This window comes from Danio rerio, chromosome 4 (assembly GCF_049306965.1).
Source record: "Danio rerio strain Tuebingen ecotype United States chromosome 4, GRCz12tu, whole genome shotgun sequence".
NCBI lineage: Eukaryota > Metazoa > Chordata > Actinopteri > Cypriniformes > Danionidae > Danio > Danio rerio.
The window spans coordinates 49,424,557-49,440,578 of NC_133179.1; the positions used below are offsets into that span (position 1 = coordinate 49,424,557).

The following is a 16,022-nucleotide window of genomic DNA, read 5'->3' on the forward strand; positions in this document are numbered from 1 at the left end:
CTGCCGTTAAGTAAGCGAACGCTTCTGCTCGGATCAGAGGTAACTCTGTTTCAAGAACTGCAATCTTTTGCAGACGTCTGTGGCGTTTTGGGCAGAGGGACGGTTCTAAACCAATCTGAACCAGAGGCAATTTCGCAGCCAGCCGTCGGTGGTTTCCCGTCTCAGGAATGTAAGGTGCCCGCAGCGGGAGGTTGTTCCGTTAGCGCTTCCGCTTTCGTCAGTGAAGTTCTTCTGCGGAACGTTTGTAGATCCCGTCGTGTTCTTCAAGCTATGTCGTTTGAGCACTGTGCTGATAGGCTGACGTAAGAAAACAGGACACGAAATATACAAGGCGAGAGTGCAAAGCACGGAGCTCTAGGCAAAGGCGGTCCGAACCGCAGCAAAGCCGGAGGTCGACATGTCCAAATAGACCAAATCAGAAACTAAGCAGAGAAAAACGGCATCTGTAGAGAAAGAAAACAGATGGAGGAAAAGAAAGAAAGAACAGGAGGATCCCCTCCCCCCATAGAGGGTCTGTTATCCCCAGATCGAGTGCGTCCAGTGGAATCCATGTGTTGGCAGCCCCAASTGATGACAAAACACGAAGCAAGCATCTGGAGGAAGCTCAAACCCTTCATGCGTTGCCACAGTTACTAGCGAGTGGTTTGCAAGCACAGGCACGTCTGCTGCRAGTACAGCGCCGTCAGGAGACAGGGGTTGCTGGCCCATTCCCCACGCTCGGTGGCTGGGCATCACCGCCCTGGAGTACGGCCGATAGAAAACGGCGGCTGCCATTTGCGCCGCCCGGCAACTCATACTTACCTGGCAGGGGAGATACCATGATCAAGAAGGTGGTTCACCCAGGGCGAGGCTTGGCCATTGCACTCCGGCCACGCTGACCCCTGCGAATTCCCCAAATGTGGGAATCTCGACTGCATAATTTCTGGTAGTGGGGGACTGCGTTCGCGCTCTCCCCTGAGCACAGTGGTTCAAGACAGAGTTCAGGCGGTAGCGTCGGACCCGGCTGGAGCGTCGCTTCCCTCTCTTCCTCGCCCTTGGGCCAGCCTCTTTTGCTCCCGTTGAGCTGCGCGCGCCTGTGGAAGGCCTGCCCAACCGTCGCTAGAAGAGTCTGTTCAGACGCCGAAAACTACTCGAAAGGTCCCCCCTCAAAGCGGTTTGACCAGGTGAAGGAACACGCAAAGAGAGCCCCCGGTGGCTTTTGTCCGCCAAGCGAGTGTGCCCTGTGGAACGTCAGGATTCTATTTGCCGGCCTGCCGCTGTTACTGACGGAACGAATGCAGACCGTGTGAAAGGTCATCATTTTATCTGCCGTTAAGTAAGCGAACGCTTCTGCTCGGATCAGAGGTAACTCTGTTTCAAGAACTGCAATCTTTTGCAGACGTCTGTGGCGTTTTGGGCAGAGGGACGGTTCTAAACCAATCTGAACCAGAGGCAATTTCGCAGCCAGCCGTCGGTGGTTTCCCGTCTCAGGAATGTAAGGTGCCCKCAGCGGGAGGTTGTTCCGTTAGCGCTTCCGCTTTCGTCAGTGAAGTTCTTCTGCGGAACGTTTGTAGATCCCGTCGTGTTCTTCAAGCTATGTCGTTTGAGCACTGTGCTGATAGGCTGACGTAAGAAAACAGGACACGAAATATACAAGGCGAGAGTGCAAAGCACGGAGCTCTAGGCAAAGGCGGTCCGAACCGCAGCAAAGCCGGAGGTCGACATGTCCAAATAGACCAAATCAGAAACTAAGCAGAGAAAAACGGCATCTGTAGAGAAAGAAAACAGATGGAGGAAAAGAAAGAAAGAACAGGAGGATCCCCTCCCCCCATAGAGGGTCTGTTATCCCCAGATCGAGTGCGTCCAGTGGAATCCATGTGTTGGCAGCCCCAACTGATGACAAAACACGAAGCAAGCATCTGGAGGAAGCTCAAACCCTTCATGCGTTGCCACAGTTACTAGCGAGTGGTTTGCAAGCACAGGCACGTCTGCTGCRAGTACAGCGCCGTCAGGAGACAGGGGTTGCTGGCCCATTCCCCACGCTCGGTGGCTGGGCATCACCGCCCTGGAGTACGGCCGATAGAAAACGGCGGCTGCCATTTGCGCCGCCCGGCAACTCATACTTACCTGGCAGGGGAGATACCATGATCAAGAAGGTGGTTCACCCAGGGCGAGGCTTGGCCATTGCACTCCGGCCACGCTGACCCCTGCGAATTCCCCAAATGTGGGAATCTCGACTGCATWATTTCTGGTAGTGGGGGACTGCGTTCGCGCTCTCCCCTGAGCACAGTGGTTCAAGACAGAGTTCAGGCGGTAGCGTCGGACCCGGCTGGAGCGTCGCTTCCCTCTCTTCCTCGCCCTTGGGCCAGCCTCTTTTGCTCCCGTTGAGCTGCGCGCGCCTGTGGAAGGCCTGCCCAACCGTCGCTAGAAGAGTCTGTTCAGACGCCGAAAACTACTCGAAAGGTCCCCCCTCAAAGCGGTTTGACCAGGTGAAGGAACACGCAAAGAGAGCCCCCGGTGGCTTTTGTCCGCCAAGCGAGTGTGCCCTGTGGAACGTCAGGATTCTATTTGCCGGCCTGCCGCTGTTACTGACGGAACGAATGCAGACCGTGTGAAAGGTCATCATTTTATCTGCCGTTAAGTAAGCGAACGCTTCTGCTCGGATCAGAGGTAACTCTGTTTCAAGAACTGCAATCTTTTGCAGACGTCTGTGGCGTTTTGGGCAGAGGGACGGTTCTAAACCAATCTGAACCAGAGGCAATTTCGCAGCCAGCCGTCGGTGGTTTCCCGTCTCAGGAATGTAAGGTGCCCGCAGCGGGAGGTTGTTCCGTTAGCGCTTCCGCTTTCGTCAGTGAAGTTCTTCTGCGGAACGTTTGTAGATCCCGTCGTGTTCTTCAAGCTATGTCGTTTGAGCACTGTGCTGATAGGCTGACGTAAGAAAACAGGACACGAAATATACAAGGCGAGAGTGCAAAGCACGGAGCTCTAGGCAAAGGCGGTCCGAACCGCAGCAAAGCCGGAGGTCGACATGTCCAAATAGACCAAATCAGAAACTAAGCAGAGAAAAACGGCATCTGTAGAGAAAGAAAACAGATGGAGGAAAAGAAAGAAAGAACAGGAGGATCCCCTCCCCCCATAGAGGGTCTGTTATCCCCAGATCGAGTGCGTCCAGTGGAATCCATGTGTTGGCAGCCCCAACTGATGACAAAACACGAAGCAAGCATCTGGAGGAAGCTCAAACCCTTCATGCGTTGCCACAGTTACTAGCGAGTGGTTTGCAAGCACAGGCACGTCTGCTGCGAGTACAGCGCCGTCAGGAGACAGGGGTTGCTGGCCCATTCCCCACGCTCGGTGGCTGGGCATCACCGCCCTGGAGTACGGCCGATAGAAAACGGCGGCTGCCATTTGCGCCGCCCGGCAACTCATACTTACCTGGCAGGGGAGATACCATGATCAAGAAGGTGGTTCACCCAGGGCGAGGCTTGGCCATTGCACTCCGGCCACGCTGACCCCTGCGAATTCCCCAAATGTGGGAATCTCGACTGCATAATTTCTGGTAGTGGGGGACTGCGTTCGCGCTCTCCCCTGAGCACAGTGGTTCAAGACAGAGTTCAGGCGGTAGCGTCGGACCCGGCTGGAGCGTCGCTTCCCTCTCTTCCTCGCCCTTGGGCCAGCCTCTTTTGCTCCCGTTGAGCTGCGCGCGCCTGTGGAAGGCCTGCCCAACCGTCGCTAGAAGAGTCTGTTCAGACGCCGAAAACTACTCGAAAGGTCCCCCCTCAAAGCGGTTTGACCAGGTGAAGGAACACGCAAAGAGAGCCCCCGGTGGCTTTTGTCCGCCAAGCGAGTGTGCCCTGTGGAACGTCAGGATTCTATTTGCCGGCCTGCCGCTGTTACTGACGGAACGAATGCAGACCGTGTGAAAGGTCATCATTTTATCTGCCGTTAAGTAAGCGAACGCTTCTGCTCGGATCAGAGGTAACTCTGTTTCAAGAACTGCAATCTTTTGCAGACGTCTGTGGCGTTTTGGGCAGAGGGACGGTTCTAAACCAATCTGAACCAGAGGCAATTTCGCAGCCAGCCGTCGGTGGTTTCCCGTCTCAGGAATGTAAGGTGCCCGCAGCGGGAGGTTGTTCCGTTAGCGCTTCCGCTTTCGTCAGTGAAGTTCTTCTGCGGAACGTTTGTAGATCCCGTCGTGTTCTTCAAGCTATGTCGTTTGAGCACTGTGCTGATAGGCTGACGTAAGAAAACAGGACACGAAATATACAAGGCGAGAGTGCAAAGCACGGAGCTCTAGGCAAAGGCGGTCCGAACCGCAGCAAAGCCGGAGGTCGACATGTCCAAATAGACCAAATCAGAAACTAAGCAGAGAAAAACGGCATCTGTAGAGAAAGAAAACAGATGGAGGAAAAGAAAGAAAGAACAGGAGGATCCCCTCCCCCCATAGAGGGTCTGTTATCCCCAGATCGAGTGCGTCCAGTGGAATCCATGTGTTGGCAGCCCCAASTGATGACAAAACACGAAGCAAGCATCTGGAGGAAGCTCAAACCCTTCATGCGTTGCCACAGTTACTAGCGAGTGGTTTGCAAGCACAGGCACGTCTGCTGCGAGTACAGCGCCGTCAGGAGACAGGGGTTGCTGGCCCATTCCCCACGCTCGGTGGCTGGGCATCACCGCCCTGGAGTACGGCCGATAGAAAACGGCGGCTGCCATTTGCGCCGCCCGGCAACTCATACTTACCTGGCAGGGGAGATACCATGATCAAGAAGGTGGTTCACCCAGGGCGAGGCTTGGCCATTGCACTCCGGCCACGCTGRCCCCTGCGAATTCCCCAAATGTGGGAATCTCGAMTGCATAATTTCTGGTAGTGGGGGACTGCGTTCGCGCTCTCCCCTGAGCACAGTGGTTCAAGACAGAGTTCAGGCGGTAGCGTCGGACCCGGCTGGAGCGTCGCTTCCCTCTCTTCCTCGCCCTTGGGCCAGCCTCTTTTGCTCCCGTTGAGCTGCGCGCGCCTGTGGAAGGCCTGCCCAACCGTCGCTAGAAGAGTCTGTTCAGACGCCGAAAACTACTCGAAAGGTCCCCCCTCAAAGCGGTTTGACCAGGTGAAGGAACACGCAAAGAGAGCCCCCGGTGGCTTTTGTCCGCCAAGCGAGTGTGCCCTGTGGAACGTCAGGATTCTATTTGCCGGCCTGCCGCTGTTACTGACGGAACGAATGCAGACCGTGTGAAAGGTCATCATTTTATCTGCCGTTAAGTAAGCGAACGCTTCTGCTCGGATCAGAGGTAACTCTGTTTCAAGAACTGCAATCTTTTGCAGACGTCTGTGGCGTTTTGGGCAGAGGGACGGTTCTAAACCAATCTGAACCAGAGGCAATTTCGCAGCCAGCCGTCGGTGGTTTCCCGTCTCAGGAATGTAAGGTGCCCGCAGCGGGAGGTTGTTCCGTTAGCGCTTCCGCTTTCGTCAGTGAAGTTCTTCTGCGGAACGTTTGTAGATCCCGTCGTGTTCTTCAAGCTATGTCGTTTGAGCACTGTGCTGATAGGCTGACGTAAGAAAACAGGACACGAAATATACAAGGCGAGAGTGCAAAGCACGGAGCTCTAGGCAAAGGCGGTCCGAACCGCAGCAAAGCCGGAGGTCGACATGTCCAAATAGACCAAATCAGAAACTAAGCAGAGAAAAACGGCATCTGTAGAGAAAGAAAACAGATGGAGGAAAAGAAAGAAAGAACAGGAGGATCCCCTCCCCCCATAGAGGGTCTGTTATCCCCAGATCGAGTGCGTCCAGTGGAATCCATGTGTTGGCAGCCCCAASTGATGACAAAACACGAAGCAAGCATCTGGAGGAAGCTCAAACCCTTCATGCGTTGCCACAGTTACTAGCGAGTGGTTTGCAAGCACAGGCACGTCTGCTGCGAGTACAGCGCCGTCAGGAGACAGGGGTTGCTGGCCCATTCCCCAYGCTCGGTGGCTGGGCATCACCGCCCTGGAGTACGGCCGATAGAAAACGGCGGCTGCCATTTGCGCCGCCCGGCAACTCATACTTACCTGGCAGGGGAGATACCATGATCAAGAAGGTGGTTCACCCAGGGCGAGGCTTGGCCATTGCACTCCGGCCACGCTGRCCCCTGCGAATTCCCCAAATGTGGGAATCTCGACTGCATWATTTCTGGTAGTGGGGGACTGCGTTCGCGCTCTCCCCTGAGCACAGTGGTTCAAGACAGAGTTCAGGCGGTAGCGTCGGACCCGGCTGGAGCGTCGCTTCCCTCTCTTCCTCGCCCTTGGGCCAGCCTCTTTTGCTCCCGTTGAGCTGCGCGCGCCTGTGGAAGGCCTGCCCAACCGTCGCTAGAAGAGTCTGTTCAGACGCCGAAAACTACTCGAAAGGTCCCCCCTCAAAGCGGTTTGACCAGGTGAAGGAACACGCAAAGAGAGCCCCCGGTGGCTTTTGTCCGCCAAGCGAGTGTGCCCTGTGGAACGTCAGGATTCTATTTGCCGGCCTGCCGCTGTTACTGACGGAACGAATGCAGACCGTGTGAAAGGTCATCATTTTATCTGCCGTTAAGTAAGCGAACGCTTCTGCTCGGATCAGAGGTAACTCTGTTTCAAGAACTGCAATCTTTTGCAGACGTCTGTGGCGTTTTGGGCAGAGGGACGGTTCTAAACCAATCTGAACCAGAGGCAATTTCGCAGCCAGMCGTCGGTGGTTTCCCGTCTCAGGAATGTAAGGTGCCCGCAGCGGGAGGTTGTTCCGTTAGCGCTTCCGCTTTCGTCAGTGAAGTTCTTCTGCGGAACGTTTGTAGATCCCGTCGTGTTCTTCAAGCTATGTCGTTTGAGCACTGTGCTGATAGGCTGACGTAAGAAAACAGGACACGAAATATACAAGGCGAGAGTGCAAAGCACGGAGCTCTAGGCAAAGGCGGTCCGAACCGCAGCAAAGCCGGAGGTCGACATGTCCAAATAGACCAAATCAGAAACTAAGCAGAGAAAAACGGCATCTGTAGAGAAAGAAAACAGATGGAGGAAAAGAAAGAAAGAACAGGAGGATCCCCTCCCCCCATAGAGGGTCTGTTATCCCCAGATCGAGTGCGTCCAGTGGAATCCATGTGTTGGCAGCCCCAASTGATGACAAAACACGAAGCAAGCATCTGGAGGAAGCTCAAACCCTTCATGCGTTGCCACAGTTACTAGCGAGTGGTTTGCAAGCACAGGCACGTCTGCTGCGAGTACAGCGCCGTCAGGAGACAGGGGTTGCTGGCCCATTCCCCACGCTCGGTGGCTGGGCATCACCGCCCTGGAGTACGGCCGATAGAAAACGGCGGCTGCCATTTGCGCCGCCCGGCAACTCATACTTACCTGGCAGGGGAGATACCATGATCAAGAAGGTGGTTCACCCAGGGCGAGGCTTGGCCATTGCACTCCGGCCACGCTGRCCCCTGCGAATTCCCCAAATGTGGGAATCTCGACTGCATAATTTCTGGTAGTGGGGGACTGCGTTCGCGCTCTCCCCTGAGCACAGTGGTTCAAGACAGAGTTCAGGCGGTAGCGTCGGACCCGGCTGGAGCGTCGCTTCCCTCTCTTCCTCGCCCTTGGGCCAGCCTCTTTTGCTCCCGTTGAGCTGCGCGCGCCTGTGGAAGGCCTGCCCAACCGTCGCTAGAAGAGTCTGTTCAGACGCCGAAAACTACTCGAAAGGTCCCCCCTCAAAGCGGTTTGACCAGGTGAAGGAACACGCAAAGAGAGCCCCCGGTGGCTTTTGTCCGCCAAGCGAGTGTGCCCTGTGGAACGTCAGGATTCTATTTGCCGGCCTGCCGCTGTTACTGACGGAACGAATGCAGACCGTGTGAAAGGTCATCATTTTATCTGCCGTTAAGTAAGCGAACGCTTCTGCTCGGATCAGAGGTAACTCTGTTTCAAGAACTGCAATCTTTTGCAGACGTCTGTGGCGTTTTGGGCAGAGGGACGGTTCTAAACCAATCTGAACCAGAGGCAATTTCGCAGCCAGCCGTCGGTGGTTTCCCGTCTCAGGAATGTAAGGTGCCCGCAGCGGGAGGTTGTTCCGTTAGCGCTTCCGCTTTCGTCAGTGAAGTTCTTCTGCGGAACGTTTGTAGATCCCGTCGTGTTCTTCAAGCTATGTCGTTTGAGCACTGTGCTGATAGGCTGACGTAAGAAAACAGGACACGAAATATACAAGGCGAGAGTGCAAAGCACGGAGCTCTAGGCAAAGGCGGTCCGAACCGCAGCAAAGCCGGAGGTCRACATGTCCAAATAGACCAAATCAGAAACTAAGCAGAGAAAAACGGCATCTGTAGAGAAAGAAAACAGATGGAGGAAAAGAAAGAAAGAACAGGAGGATCCCCTCCCCCCATAGAGGGTCTGTTATCCCCAGATCGAGTGCGTCCAGTGGAATCCATGTGTTGGCAGCCCCAAGTGATGACAAAACACGAAGCAAGCATCTGGAGGAAGCTCAAACCCTTCATGCGTTGCCACAGTTACTAGCGAGTGGTTTGCAAGCACAGGCACGTCTGCTGCGAGTACAGCGCCGTCAGGAGACAGGGGTTGCTGGCCCATTCCCCACGCTCGGTGGCTGGGCATCACCGCCCTGGAGTACGGCCGATAGAAAACGGCGGCTGCCATTTGCGCCGCCCGGCAACTCATACTTACCTGGCAGGGGAGATACCATGATCAAGAAGGTGGTTCACCCAGGGCGAGGCTTGGCCATTGCACTCCGGCCACGCTGGCCCCTGCGAATTCCCCAAATGTGGGAATCTCGAMTGCATAATTTCTGGTAGTGGGGGACTGCGTTCGCGCTCTCCCCTGAGCACAGTGGTTCAAGACAGAGTTCAGGCGGTAGCGTCGGACCCGGCTGGAGCGTCGCTTCCCTCTCTTCCTCGCCCTTGGGCCAGCCTCTTTTGCTCCCGTTGAGCTGCGCGCGCCTGTGGAAGGCCTGCCCAACCGTCGCTAGAAGAGTCTGTTCAGACGCCGAAAACTACTCGAAAGGTCCCCCCTCAAAGCGGTTTGACCAGGTGAAGGAACACGCAAAGAGAGCCCCCGGTGGCTTTTGTCCGCCAAGCGAGTGTGCCCTGTGGAACGTCAGGATTCTATTTGCCGGCCTGCCGCTGTTACTGACGGAACGAATGCAGACCGTGTGAAAGGTCATCATTTTATCTGCCGTTAAGTAAGCGAACGCTTCTGCTCGGATCAGAGGTAACTCTGTTTCAAGAACTGCAATCTTTTGCAGACGTCTGTGGCGTTTTGGGCAGAGGGACGGTTCTAAACCAATCTGAACCAGAGGCAATTTCGCAGCCAGCCGTCGGTGGTTTCCCGTCTCAGGAATGTAAGGTGCCCGCAGCGGGAGGTTGTTCCGTTAGCGCTTCCGCTTTCGTCAGTGAAGTTCTTCTGCGGAACGTTTGTAGATCCCGTCGTGTTCTTCAAGCTATGTCGTTTGAGCACTGTGCTGATAGGCTGACGTAAGAAAACAGGACACGAAATATACAAGGCGAGAGTGCAAAGCACGGAGCTCTAGGCAAAGGCGGTCCGAACCGCAGCAAAGCCGGAGGTCGACATGTCCAAATAGACCAAATCAGAAACTAAGCAGAGAAAAACGGCATCTGTAGAGAAAGAAAACAGATGGAGGAAAAGAAAGAAAGAACAGGAGGATCCCCTCCCCCCATAGAGGGTCTGTTATCCCCAGATCGAGTGCGTCCAGTGGAATCCATGTGTTGGCAGCCCCAACTGATGACAAAACACGAAGCAAGCATCTGGAGGAAGCTCAAACCCTTCATGCGTTGCCACAGTTACTAGCGAGTGGTTTGCAAGCACAGGCACGTCTGCTGCGAGTACAGCGCCGTCAGGAGACAGGGGTTGCTGGCCCATTCCCCAYGCTCGGTGGCTGGGCATCACCGCCCTGGAGTACGGCCGATAGAAAACGGCGGCTGCCATTTGCGCCGCCCGGCAACTCATACTTACCTGGCAGGGGAGATACCATGATCAAGAAGGTGGTTCACCCAGGGCGAGGCTTGGCCATTGCACTCCGGCCACGCTGGCCCCTGCGAATTCCCCAAATGTGGGAATCTCGACTGCATAATTTCTGGTAGTGGGGGACTGCGTTCGCGCTCTCCCCTGAGCACAGTGGTTCAAGACAGAGTTCAGGCGGTAGCGTCGGACCCGGCTGGAGCGTCGCTTCCCTCTCTTCCTCGCCCTTGGGCCAGCCTCTTTTGCTCCCGTTGAGCTGCGCGCGCCTGTGGAAGGCCTGCCCAACCGTCGCTAGAAGAGTCTGTTCAGACGCCGAAAACTACTCGAAAGGTCCCCCCTCAAAGCGGTTTGACCAGGTGAAGGAACACGCAAAGAGAGCCCCCGGTGGCTTTTGTCCGCCAAGCGAGTGTGCCCTGTGGAACGTCAGGATTCTATTTGCCGGCCTGCCGCTGTTACTGACGGAACGAATGCAGACCGTGTGAAAGGTCATCATTTTATCTGCCGTTAAGTAAGCGAACGCTTCTGCTCGGATCAGAGGTAACTCTGTTTCAAGAACTGCAATCTTTTGCAGACGTCTGTGGCGTTTTGGGCAGAGGGACGGTTCTAAACCAATCTGAACCAGAGGCAATTTCGCAGCCAGCCGTCGGTGGTTTCCCGTCTCAGGAATGTAAGGTGCCCGCAGCGGGAGGTTGTTCCGTTAGCGCTTCCGCTTTCGTCAGTGAAGTTCTTCTGCGGAACGTTTGTAGATCCCGTCGTGTTCTTCAAGCTATGTCGTTTGAGCACTGTGCTGATAGGCTGACGTAAGAAAACAGGACACGAAATATACAAGGCGAGAGTGCAAAGCACGGAGCTCTAGGCAAAGGCGGTCCGAACCGCAGCAAAGCCGGAGGTCGACATGTCCAAATAGACCAAATCAGAAACTAAGCAGAGAAAAACGGCATCTGTAGAGAAAGAAAACAGATGGAGGAAAAGAAAGAAAGAACAGGAGGATCCCCTCCCCCCATAGAGGGTCTGTTATCCCCAGATCGAGTGCGTCCAGTGGAATCCATGTGTTGGCAGCCCCAACTGATGACAAAACACGAAGCAAGCATCTGGAGGAAGCTCAAACCCTTCATGCGTTGCCACAGTTACTAGCGAGTGGTTTGCAAGCACAGGCACGTCTGCTGCGAGTACAGCGCCGTCAGGAGACAGGGGTTGCTGGCCCATTCCCCACGCTCGGTGGCTGGGCATCACCGCCCTGGAGTACGGCCGATAGAAAACGGCGGCTGCCATTTGCGCCGCCCGGCAACTCATACTTACCTGGCAGGGGAGATACCATGATCAAGAAGGTGGTTCACCCAGGGCGAGGCTTGGCCATTGCACTCCGGCCACGCTGGCCCCTGCGAATTCCCCAAATGTGGGAATCTTGACTGCATAATTTCTGGTAGTGGGGGACTGCGTTCGCGCTCTCCCCTGAGCACAGTGGTTCAAGACAGAGTTCAGGCGGTAGCGTCGGACCCGGCTGGAGCGTCGCTTCCCTCTCTTCCTCGCCCTTGGGCCAGCCTCTTTTGCTCCCGTTGAGCTGCGCGCGCCTGTGGAAGGCCTGCCCAACCGTCGCTAGAAGAGTCTGTTCAGACGCCGAAAACTACTCGAAAGGTCCCCCCTCAAAGCGGTTTGACCAGGTGAAGGAACACGCAAAGAGAGCCCCCGGTGGCTTTTGTCCGCCAAGCGAGTGTGCCCTGTGGAACGTCAGGATTCTATTTGCCGGCCTGCCGCTGTTACTGACGGAACGAATGCAGACCGTGTGAAAGGTCATCATTTTATCTGCCGTTAAGTAAGCGAACGCTTCTGCTCGGATCAGAGGTAACTCTGTTTCAAGAACTGCAATCTTTTGCAGACGTCTGTGGCGTTTTGGGCAGAGGGACGGTTCTAAACCAATCTGAACCAGAGGCAATTTCGCAGCCAGCCGTCGGTGGTTTCCCGTCTCAGGAATGTAAGGTGCCCGCAGCGGGAGGTTGTTCCGTTAGCGCTTCCGCTTTCGTCAGTGAAGTTCTTCTGCGGAACGTTTGTAGATCCCGTCGTGTTCTTCAAGCTATGTCGTTTGAGCACTGTGCTGATAGGCTGACGTAAGAAAACAGGACACGAAATATACAAGGCGAGAGTGCAAAGCACGGAGCTCTAGGCAAAGGCGGTCCGAACCGCAGCAAAGCCGGAGGTCGACATGTCCAAATAGACCAAATCAGAAACTAAGCAGAGAAAAACGGCATCTGTAGAGAAAGAAAACAGATGGAGGAAAAGAAAGAAAGAACAGGAGGATCCCCTCCCCCCATAGAGGGTCTGTTATCCCCAGATCGAGTGCGTCCAGTGGAATCCATGTGTTGGCAGCCCCAACTGATGACAAAACACGAAGCAAGCATCTGGAGGAAGCTCAAACCCTTCATGCGTTGCCACAGTTACTAGCGAGTGGTTTGCAAGCACAGGCACGTCTGCTGCAAGTACAGCGCCGTCAGGAGACAGGGGTTGCTGGCCCATTCCCCACGCTCGGTGGCTGGGCATCACCGCCCTGGAGTACGGCCGATAGAAAACGGCGGCTGCCATTTGCGCCGCCCGGCAACTCATACTTACCTGGCAGGGGAGATACCATGATCAAGAAGGTGGTTCACCCAGGGCGAGGCTTGGCCATTGCACTCCGGCCACGCTGACCCCTGCGAATTCCCCAAATGTGGGAATCTCGACTGCATAATTTCTGGTAGTGGGGGACTGCGTTCGCGCTCTCCCCTGAGCACAGTGGTTCAAGACAGAGTTCAGGCGGTAGCGTCGGACCCGGCTGGAGCGTCGCTTCCCTCTCTTCCTCGCCCTTGGGCCAGCCTCTTTTGCTCCCGTTGAGCTGCGCGCGCCTGTGGAAGGCCTGCCCAACCGTCGCTAGAAGAGTCTGTTCAGACGCCGAAAACTACTCGAAAGGTCCCCCCTCAAAGCGGTTTGACCAGGTGAAGGAACACGCAAAGAGAGCCCCCGGTGGCTTTTGTCCGCCAAGCGAGTGTGCCCTGTGGAACGTCAGGATTCTATTTGCCGGCCTGCCGCTGTTACTGACGGAACGAATGCAGACCGTGTGAAAGGTCATCATTTTATCTGCCGTTAAGTAAGCGAACGCTTCTGCTCGGATCAGAGGTAACTCTGTTTCAAGAACTGCAATCTTTTGCAGACGTCTGTGGCGTTTTGGGCAGAGGGACGGTTCTAAACCAATCTGAACCAGAGGCAATTTCGCAGCCAGCCGTCGGTGGTTTCCCGTCTCAGGAATGTAAGGTGCCCGCAGCGGGAGGTTGTTCCGTTAGCGCTTCCGCTTTCGTCAGTGAAGTTCTTCTGCGGAACGTTTGTAGATCCCGTCGTGTTCTTCAAGCTATGTCGTTTGAGCACTGTGCTGATAGGCTGACGTAAGAAAACAGGACACGAAATATACAAGGCGAGAGTGCAAAGCACGGAGCTCTAGGCAAAGGCGGTCCGAACCGCAGCAAAGCCGGAGGTCGACATGTCCAAATAGACCAAATCAGAAACTAAGCAGAGAAAAACGGCATCTGTAGAGAAAGAAAACAGATGGAGGAAAAGAAAGAAAGAACAGGAGGATCCCCTCCCCCCATAGAGGGTCTGTTATCCCCAGATCGAGTGCGTCCAGTGGAATCCATGTGTTGGCAGCCCCAACTGATGACAAAACACGAAGCAAGCATCTGGAGGAAGCTCAAACCCTTCATGCGTTGCCACAGTTACTAGCGAGTGGTTTGCAAGCACAGGCACGTCTGCTGCAAGTACAGCGCCGTCAGGAGACAGGGGTTGCTGGCCCATTCCCCACGCTCGGTGGCTGGGCATCACCGCCCTGGAGTACGGCCGATAGAAAACGGCGGCTGCCATTTGCGCCGCCCGGCAACTCATACTTACCTGGCAGGGGAGATACCATGATCAAGAAGGTGGTTCACCCAGGGCGAGGCTTGGCCATTGCACTCCGGCCACGCTGACCCCTGCGAATTCCCCAAATGTGGGAATCTCGACTGCATAATTTCTGGTAGTGGGGGACTGCGTTCGCGCTCTCCCCTGAGCACAGTGGTTCAAGACAGAGTTCAGGCGGTAGCGTCGGACCCGGCTGGAGCGTCGCTTCCCTCTCTTCCTCGCCCTTGGGCCAGCCTCTTTTGCTCCCGTTGAGCTGCGCGCGCCTGTGGAAGGCCTGCCCAACCGTCGCTAGAAGAGTCTGTTCAGACGCCGAAAACTACTCGAAAGGTCCCCCCTCAAAGCGGTTTGACCAGGTGAAGGAACACGCAAAGAGAGCCCCCGGTGGCTTTTGTCCGCCAAGCGAGTGTGCCCTGTGGAACGTCAGGATTCTATTTGCCGGCCTGCCGCTGTTACTGACGGAACGAATGCAGACCGTGTGAAAGGTCATCATTTTATCTGCCGTTAAGTAAGCGAACGCTTCTGCTCGGATCAGAGGTAACTCTGTTTCAAGAACTGCAATCTTTTGCAGACGTCTGTGGCGTTTTGGGCAGAGGGACGGTTCTAAACCAATCTGAACCAGAGGCAATTTCGCAGCCAGCCGTCGGTGGTTTCCCGTCTCAGGAATGTAAGGTGCCCGCAGCGGGAGGTTGTTCCGTTAGCGCTTCCGCTTTCGTCAGTGAAGTTCTTCTGCGGAACGTTTGTAGATCCCGTCGTGTTCTTCAAGCTATGTCGTTTGAGCACTGTGCTGATAGGCTGACGTAAGAAAACAGGACACGAAATATACAAGGCGAGAGTGCAAAGCACGGAGCTCTAGGCAAAGGCGGTCCGAACCGCAGCAAAGCCGGAGGTCGACATGTCCAAATAGACCAAATCAGAAACTAAGCAGAGAAAAACGGCATCTGTAGAGAAAGAAAACAGATGGAGGAAAAGAAAGAAAGAACAGGAGGATCCCCTCCCCCCATAGAGGGTCTGTTATCCCCAGATCGAGTGCGTCCAGTGGAATCCATGTGTTGGCAGCCCCAAGTGATGACAAAACACGAAGCAAGCATCTGGAGGAAGCTCAAACCCTTCATGCGTTGCCACAGTTACTAGCGAGTGGTTTGCAAGCACAGGCACGTCTGCTGCAAGTACAGCGCCGTCAGGAGACAGGGGTTGCTGGCCCATTCCCCACGCTCGGTGGCTGGGCATCACCGCCCTGGAGTACGGCCGATAGAAAACGGCGGCTGCCATTTGCGCCGCCCGGCAACTCATACTTACCTTGCAGGGGAGATACCATGATCAAGAAGGTGGTTCACCCAGGGCGAGGCTTGGCCATTGCACTCCGGCCACGCTGACCCCTGCGAATTCCCCAAATGTGGGAATCTCGACTGCATAATTTCTGGTAGTGGGGGACTGCGTTCGCGCTCTCCCCTGAGCACAGTGGTTCAAGACAGAGTTCAGGCGGTAGCGTCGGACCCGGCTGGAGCGTCGCTTCCCTCTCTTCCTCGCCCTTGGGCCAGCCTCTTTTGCTCCCGTTGAGCTGCGCGCGCCTGTGGAAGGCCTGCCCAACCGTCGCTAGAAGAGTCTGTTCAGACGCCGAAAACTACTCGAAAGGTCCCCCCTCAAAGCGGTTTGACCAGGTGAAGGAACACGCAAAGAGAGCCCCCGGTGGCTTTTGTCCGCCAAGCGAGTGTGCCCTGTGGAACGTCAGGATTCTATTTGCCGGCCTGCCGCTGTTACTGACGGAACGAATGCAGACCGTGTGAAAGGTCATCATTTTATCTGCCGTTAAGTAAGCGAACGCTTCTGCTCGGATCAGAGGTAACTCTGTTTCAAGAACTGCAATCTTTTGCAGACGTCTGTGGCGTTTTGGGCAGAGGGACGGTTCTAAACCAATCTGAACCAGAGGCAATTTCGCAGCCAGCCGTCGGTGGTTTCCCGTCTCAGGAATGTAAGGTGCCCGCAGCGGGAGGTTGTTCCGTTAGCGCTTCCGCTTTCGTCAGTGAAGTTCTTCTGCGGAACGTTTGTAGATCCCGTCGTGTTCTTCAAGCTATGTCGTTTGAGCACTGTGCTGATAGGCTGACGTAAGAAAACAGGACACGAAATATACAAGGCGAGAGTGCAAAGCACGGAGCTCTAGGCAA

General features: G+C 55.3%; 12 non-coding genes across 12 annotated transcripts; all 12 read left to right on the forward strand.

The window, feature by feature from the left end:
- The first annotated feature begins 793 nt into the window (after positions 1-793).
- On the forward strand, positions 794-957 carry LOC137494218 (U1 spliceosomal RNA). The gene has a single exon (XR_011014178.1). It is a non-coding gene; the product is annotated as a U1 spliceosomal RNA (small nuclear RNA).
- A 1,141-nt stretch (positions 958-2,098) lies between these two features.
- LOC141384071 (U1 spliceosomal RNA) lies at positions 2,099-2,262 on the forward strand. Its single transcript, XR_012405124.1, has one exon. It is a non-coding gene; the product is annotated as a U1 spliceosomal RNA (small nuclear RNA).
- Positions 2,263-3,403: 1,141 nt separating this feature from the next.
- Positions 3,404-3,567, forward strand: LOC137494365 (U1 spliceosomal RNA). Its single transcript, XR_011014325.2, has one exon. It is a non-coding gene; the product is annotated as a U1 spliceosomal RNA (small nuclear RNA).
- Positions 3,568-4,708: 1,141 nt separating this feature from the next.
- On the forward strand, positions 4,709-4,872 carry LOC141384100 (U1 spliceosomal RNA). The gene has a single exon (XR_012405156.1). It is a non-coding gene; the product is annotated as a U1 spliceosomal RNA (small nuclear RNA).
- Positions 4,873-6,013: 1,141 nt separating this feature from the next.
- On the forward strand, positions 6,014-6,177 carry LOC141384092 (U1 spliceosomal RNA). Its single transcript, XR_012405148.1, has one exon. It is a non-coding gene; the product is annotated as a U1 spliceosomal RNA (small nuclear RNA).
- Positions 6,178-7,318: 1,141 nt separating this feature from the next.
- On the forward strand, positions 7,319-7,482 carry LOC141384069 (U1 spliceosomal RNA). The gene has a single exon (XR_012405121.1). It is a non-coding gene; the product is annotated as a U1 spliceosomal RNA (small nuclear RNA).
- A 1,141-nt stretch (positions 7,483-8,623) lies between these two features.
- On the forward strand, positions 8,624-8,787 carry LOC141384117 (U1 spliceosomal RNA). Its single transcript, XR_012405173.1, has one exon. It is a non-coding gene; the product is annotated as a U1 spliceosomal RNA (small nuclear RNA).
- Positions 8,788-9,928: 1,141 nt separating this feature from the next.
- LOC141384077 (U1 spliceosomal RNA) lies at positions 9,929-10,092 on the forward strand. The gene has a single exon (XR_012405131.1). It is a non-coding gene; the product is annotated as a U1 spliceosomal RNA (small nuclear RNA).
- Positions 10,093-11,233: 1,141 nt separating this feature from the next.
- On the forward strand, positions 11,234-11,397 carry LOC141384120 (U1 spliceosomal RNA). Its single transcript, XR_012405176.1, has one exon. It is a non-coding gene; the product is annotated as a U1 spliceosomal RNA (small nuclear RNA).
- A 1,141-nt stretch (positions 11,398-12,538) lies between these two features.
- Positions 12,539-12,702, forward strand: LOC137494394 (U1 spliceosomal RNA). The gene has a single exon (XR_011014354.2). It is a non-coding gene; the product is annotated as a U1 spliceosomal RNA (small nuclear RNA).
- Positions 12,703-13,843: 1,141 nt separating this feature from the next.
- On the forward strand, positions 13,844-14,007 carry LOC137494362 (U1 spliceosomal RNA). Its single transcript, XR_011014322.2, has one exon. It is a non-coding gene; the product is annotated as a U1 spliceosomal RNA (small nuclear RNA).
- A 1,141-nt stretch (positions 14,008-15,148) lies between these two features.
- LOC141384108 (U1 spliceosomal RNA) lies at positions 15,149-15,312 on the forward strand. Its single transcript, XR_012405164.1, has one exon. It is a non-coding gene; the product is annotated as a U1 spliceosomal RNA (small nuclear RNA).
- The last annotated feature ends 710 nt before the right edge of the window (positions 15,313-16,022 follow it).